We start from the raw sequence: 7,199 nt of genomic DNA on the forward strand, positions 1-7,199 counted from the left end.
AAGGGGGAATGTAATAAAGCTCTAAAGTAGTGTGGCATGGCCCAGAGTAACTAACAATTCCGAGAAATGGAAAATAAGTTGCATTTGGCATAGGCTTGGAAAAACAGGTTGGAATTAAATTATCAGTGGAGAGGGGCAAAAATCATTTCAAAGCGTGCAAAAATAAAAAAAGTGAGAGAAGGCACAGACAGCAATGTTTCTATTCCTGAGCCAGTTTGCACATCGGCCTGCCTAGAGCAGGGGAATGGTGAGCATGGAGGGGATGTGGATTAGTTTACAAGAGCGGAGCCTGAAAACTGGACTGAGGCAAATCCAAGTCGACGTGATAGGGAGGAGGGAGAAGTCGAACGTGTAAGTTTCTGAACAGGAGAGGATGTGGTGAAGGTGGAGATTCAGGTAGACTATAGGGGCAAGAATTTCAGGATAAGGGAGTAGAGAAACTGTAGTCAGGTCAGCCAGCTAGGGCGACATGGTGGTGATCTGGGAACGTGACAACTGGGATCTAGGGTAAGGTGGAGGGATGGATTAGAAAGATGTTTCCAGGAAACGTGAAATAAGACTTGGTGACCCTCACGTGCACAATGTATACATTGTGGAATATGAAAGCCTTAACCGAAAGCTTTTGTTCTTTCAGATATTTTCGTTCTAAGGAACAGAAATGCACTCAAGTTAAATCAAGTAATTAAAGATTTGTACAGAAGCAAGGGGACTCAGGAAAAGCTCAACAAACAAACGAACAAAAGGAGTCCTCAAGGAGACAGTAACTGGAGAGAGTCTTCTATAACCCAAATGGCTCTAGTAAGATGACTGTGGGTTTCATTTTACTGCTCTACCAATAACAGACTTAATTTTTCTCTATGTGTTGCATCTCAGTTTTCTCCCTTCTGACCAACTCCCTCACCCTTTATAAATATATTTCCTATTCTCTATAGTGCAATAGGGACACTATTGCAAAATATTAAACTAATATGTTTTACCTTCCCCCTTAAGTCATATTCTTTTTATTTTTGGCTGCGTTGGGTCTTCATTGCTGCGCGTGGGCTTTCTCTAGTTGTGGCGAGCAGTGCACAGGCTTCTCATTGCAGTGGCTTCTCGTGTTGCGGAGCACGGGCTCTAGGCGCTTGGGCTTCAGTAGTTGTGGCTCGCTGGCTCTACAGCGCAGGCTCAGTAGTTGTGGTGCACAGGCTCGGTAGTTGTGGCACACAGGCTTAGTTGCTCCACGGTATGTGGGATCTTCCCGGACCAGGGCTCAAACCCATATCCCCAGAATTGGCAGGCAGATTCTTAACCACTGTGCCACCAGGGAAGTCCCAAGTCATATTCTTTGTACCTTTCCACCTCTGACACTTGCTCAGCCATAAAATCCCTTGTCCTGTGAGAAAGTAACAGGTTTGAAAACCAGTCTTGGATGAAAGAGAGGACTTTCTAAATCCCTTTAGAATTTTGGGAACTAACCTGGATGGATGAGATCACAGAATTCCTCCCAGTGAATGGAGATGACACCTTTTTCCATCTAACCTAGCTAAGTCCCAAGGCTTGACTAGTAATGGTGGGAGGATAGTATGATGCAGGTGAAGTGATGGAAAACCCCACCCTTTTTAGCCTGAAGGATGGTGGGAGAAAGAAGGAGGCAGAGGTGGAGGAAAGGAGACATCAGACACCTATTTTTCTCTTCTTCTTATCTCCTCCTGCCACCTCAAGGTTGAAGGTCAAGGGCAGTGGGTAGCATTAGGAACATCTAGATAACCTTGGGTACTTAAATAACATGAAGATTCTGCTGCACTTCACACCTGGAACTCCGGAAGGCAATGATTCCCATGTTGCCCTCTGCAGCTCTCTGTGACAGCCTCATCAAAGTAAACCTAGAGGTGCTGTGTGGTAGAAAAGATGAACTGATGTTCATCATCAGTTTCTGATGTTTTACTCTTTTTGGCTTGCCTTGGTGCTCCAGTGATGTGGATTCAACGTGGAGGAAACTGAGTGTTTGGGGAGCTCTGTTTCTTAGCAAGAGTGTTTTGATGCAGCAGCAGATGAATGGGAGAGAGTCATAGCCCTTTAACTTCAACAAGAGCAGAGTGAGGCCACAAGAGCCAACAAGGGCCACCAGCCACGGTCCACATTGCAAGAGACAAGATCACAAGTGATGCCACCTGCCAATGGCTGTTGTGAGTGCCAGCAGGGCCAGTTGTGACCAGGTGTTCAAGGGTGATGGCTGTGGAGACTAGAGGAGACAGAGGATATTGAATGGCTTTAGGCTTCTTTCCATTCAGAATCACAAGGTCACTTAAGCCCCACTCGCCACATAGACCCAGGCACCATATTGAAATAGAGAAGGAAAGCAATAAAATTCTAAAAAATTGAGTAATACAAAAGAAATAACAAAATTATTACCTCAAGCTGAGAACTAAAGTATTTTGTTTTATTTTGCTTTGTTCCTTTTGTTACCCAGTGTATGGGGGTTCATGAAGAAGATTAAAGGAATCAGAAATCAAATGAAGAAGCTATATTTTCTCTGCACAGTGGGACTGTAGTGTAAATGAATTTATAAACCTACCATGAGAGCAAATGCTTGCTCATAGTTGGCACTCCCTCAAAACCTCACTTGAAAATGGTCCATCGTGACTTCCCAGCCAACTCCTCAATCGCTCTCTAAATCATTACCTACAATTTCATTTCCCACTGCTATGTGTCTGATTTGCACACAGTGTGTTAGTTCAGGGACTCTGCAGTCAGTGAATCTGCTGGGCCTAGATCGTCTTTTTGAGCCAGGTTGTGAGGATTGGGATCTGACCTCTGGGTTAGGAAATAGGAGACAGAGCCATACACAGGGGAAGTTCCAGGAAAGTGTCTGAGGTAGATAAATTAATAGAACAGCCAGTTCTTTACTCTTCCACCTATGATTAAAGTCATGACCAAAGTAAAACTGGGAAAAGTGCCCTGTAAAGGTATAAAAATGTTGAATCTTGACAACATGTTCTTTCCTCTGAGTCTCTCCAGTAGACTTACATAACTGTGACTGAGTTTCTCCACTACCATAAATAAGCTTGAGGAGTTCTGTAAATTTCACCTCCTTTTCCCCTATGGGGAATCAGGGATCCATCAATTCTTTCTTATGCAGCATTTCATTTACATATTCTAGTTACTCTGACATTACAGTTAATAAAATGTTGGCATTATATGTTATAGTGGAATATGATTTTTCATAGAATCCAAATATATTGAGACAGAAACTAAAATCACAGTACACACTATCCTCATTTTAAGATTCAAAAGAGAGTTCCGCATTTTGCAGTCTCTCTGGGTTGTAATTATGAAAATCAGTTATCATTTTCTTTATGTGTGCATCTGAGAGAGTTATGGTTAATAGTCTAAGTCAGTTTATAATTCTATCTCACGTTGCATTTATTCCAAGTTCCATTCCATCCAAAAGCAACTTCGAGGTGTCCTGTGGTGTATCTCCTACCTCATAGACATCTTTGTCAGGAACTCCACATGTTCACCCAGCAGGGGTGTTGAGGTTCATTTAAAGGAAACCAATCATAAAGCCCATGCCAGGTGATCCACACTGTTAACATGAGTGTGGGACTGCTGAGTCAATGCGAAAGCCACATGATGACCTGAGGGGTGTTTGGAAATGTAGGTGGCTGCTGGTTTACTCATTCGTCGAACAACAGCCTAAGTTGAAACCTGCCCTTTTTTCAAATTTGTATGTCAGTGGCAAGAAGAACATGCTGATATGAGGATTTGGTAGCTGACATCAGCTTTAAACCTGGGTGTTAGTGTCTACTCAGAGAGATCACATGGGTTTGCCCAAGGCCAAACCAAGAGGCCAACAGAAATGGGAAAGCACAGAAAAGTTTCTTTTTTTCTAATTCAGTGCCACTCCTTAGTGTCACATGTGAAAACAACATTCACTTCAATATCAGCTGTAATTGTTGAAAAATAAATTGAGAGAGGCACATTATACATGAATGTACCTTCGATTATATTTGCAGGCAGGGGACAGGTCATCATCCTTATCCCATCCCCCCATGGCTCATCCGTCAGTACATTTTTATTCAACCAGTATTTCGTGAACATTTACTATATGCCAGACTCTTTGAAATTGCTGGGGCACAAATCTGCTCAGCTAGCTTTTCTCCCAACTCAGCCCTGATGTATGAGGATATTTGCTTGTTTTGCTGGATTTTTACTCTTAGCACAGCTCAAAATCTGAAGAGAGAAGAGGTATGTAGGGTGAAGAGTCTTGAGCAGCGTTCAGTGGTGGGTGGGTGAAAGGGTAGGGGCCTTTGAGAATCCACAGCTGGCTGTTCAACCAGAGATGGATGAAATGGTGGGATTGCTGGGCCTCTCCCCCCAAGCACCTAATCGAGTACACTAACCATTACTGGATGTGAAATGAGAAAGAACACAGGTTTTTGCAAGAACTCTTCTCATATTTTGTGCTGTGTGTGGTTGAAAGGGATACTTGGACAAGACAAGTGGGCTGGGGCAGTGTGAGACTGCCCACTCGGGGGGCTTTCGTAACAAGGAACGTTAAAGCGTATTTTTGTTTTGCTGCTCCTCCGTGTGGTCATAGCCAGGGCTGAACTGAACTGCTCAGGAAAGCAAATGAAACGGAAGGCTCCCCACATACCCTCCCTCTCAGTTTCTCCTGATGTGGCACATAGTCTCTCCTCTAAGTCAAATATTTAAAGAAGATTGGTTTAAAAATTGCAAATTATTAGCTATCCAAGATTCCCGCTTCCATGTCTAACCATATTCTTCTTGTTTCTCTTGGACCTAGCATTTGAGTAGCTTGAAAAGGAGGAAATCAGAAAGCCATATGAGGACCTGAGGGGTGTCTGGAAATAGAGGTGAAGACCCACCCAATTTCTACCTGTGCCCCTCTTGCTGCTAAACAGAGCAGGCTCTTGAAAGATGTGATGGGGGTGATTGTGTCCTTGGCCATCTCTCCTTTTCCACTGCAATATCTCCCCTCCTCCAGGGCTGAGCCCTGACAATTTAGGTCTCCCCAGTGTGGTTCCAGACATTCTGCTTGCCCAGCCCCATCGCAATTTAATTATTATGTGTCTGACCCCCTTAGGGTCCCACTAGGTGACTTTTACCAAAGTACCATATTCTAAAATAATGGTTGGCTATGGACCCATGTCTAACTTCTTCCCCATAGAAAGACAGAGATTAAAAGCAAAGGATGAGAAATAGATAGTTATTCTGAAGGCATGCAGCTGTCACAGTAGGCTCTGGGACAGATGGAGAGTGATTTGGGGGCTTGTGCATCTGAGAGTGGCACCCTCAAAATCACAGCACGTGGTGGTGGGGGGATAAAAGCCTCCCCTTTCATGCCACAATCCTTCTCTCTTCTTTTAGCCTCATCAGTTAAGTTCCAAGTTGTTTTCAGGTGCAGTGCAAACCAGAGGACGTCAGGTCTTGTTAAGTGTTCTTTCCCGCATTTTCCTTTTTAAATTTCCTCATCTGTTTGTGGCCCAGCATTTCATAGCAGAGAACATTTTTTCAGCCTCTTTCATTTGAGGGGGTGATACATTAGTGAGTCTTCTTCCTACTGTGAAAGATAGGTGCATGGAAATCGTAGTCCGGGAGAACAGGCTGTAGCCATCAGACTTTCGCATACTCTGTGGGAAGCAGGAGCCTCGGCGCTTTTAACTGCCTCCTGAACTTGGGCTCTAAGACAGTTTCAAAGGTCTAAATCTGCAGTAGAATAATTGTCAGCTTTCATCTGAAATTCTAAAATGAACTGGGGAATATTACCTGCCGAGAAGAAGTTTTTAAATGTTTTCCCTTTGTTTCTTATGATCATACATTAGAATTTGAACATATTTGTTTATTTAAGGCTTACACCCTGTTGACAGTTTTACCTTGGAAGAGACCTGAGCAGAATGGCTCTTAGGTGATATTCTTTATTTGGACCAACAAGCCCCATCACAACTTGAAATAAAAATCTCTTTGGCTCCAGGGTTCTTCTTTCACAGTGGTGATTTGTTTTTTATTTCTAACAGTCAATCTCCTTGATTTCCTCAATTTTGTTTTTCTTTTGTTTTTTCCTGAGTGGAGAAGTGCAAATATTAAGAATAATAGGCAACAACGGAGAGTGGAGGGGTTTATGTTTTGTTCCTGACACAGAAATTTAGCAGAGAAGAGTTTGGCTAAAGAGATTCATAAGAAATAAATAAGCACCTTAATGGGCTAAGGCTTTCCATGAGTGTATTCCAGAACAGACCATCTCCTGGAGACAGGTAACATATTATTTTCTTTATTTTGCATTTTTAAGAACCTGTGAGAGCCGTTAGCAACTATCTGCTAAAAGCATACAGGCAGAGACTCTAAGTGAAGACTGAGAAGTAAACAGTTTGGCTCCAACTTGTTCACATGGATTACTTGGCTTAGTTTCTTTTCTGTTTTTCTTTTCATGTACTACTTTATCCTGTCCTTGTTCCCTGATAAGGTAAGAGATGAAAAACTGCATTAACTCCAACTGTAAAATTCCAGCCTCTAAAAGAGACCTTAGAATAAGAAGGATCTGGCATTTACTGAGTGAACAAAGGGAACAAAAATTCTATGATTCAAGGAATTTTTGAAAATGAGTTTTTATTTTCTGCAATCAAATGTGAATATGGAATTTGAAACAGGATGACACTCAGAAGCAGATAATATAGCTGGTTGTGAGCTGTTCAAATTCACCGAGGGACACTCTAAGGAATATATGTATGGAACTTCCTTCATTTCATAATAACTGAATTTGTTTATTTTAATTTTTTCCTATGAAGTTTATAAACCAGGGGAAGATTTTGTATACTTCACGATTAAATCAACTTTAATGATCATTTAAATTCCTCAGTCAGATGCTGAGAAAGGAAGGGGTTCGGGGGGACAAAATCCTACAGCACTGTGCTGAGGGCATATGGAGGAATATCTGTTTTCCAGAATCCAGACATCAGAAGAGATAATTAAAAAGAATTAACCAATTTTACTTGGATAGAAGACAACAGTTACTAGCTTGTACCAAGCACTGTGCTATTCACATACATCATTCCGCTGAGTCTTCACAAAACCCAGCTAGTAGGATACTACTATTCCCATTTCATGGGGGTGAAATATAGGTATTTTGAAATGTAGGTAATTTTCCTAGCTGTCCTGGCACACACATCTTCTAACAGCAAATCATGTGCTCTTTTTTCCTA

This window comes from Balaenoptera musculus, chromosome 7 (genome assembly GCF_009873245.2).
Source record: "Balaenoptera musculus isolate JJ_BM4_2016_0621 chromosome 7, mBalMus1.pri.v3, whole genome shotgun sequence".
Classification (NCBI taxonomy): domain Eukaryota; kingdom Metazoa; phylum Chordata; class Mammalia; order Artiodactyla; family Balaenopteridae; genus Balaenoptera; species Balaenoptera musculus.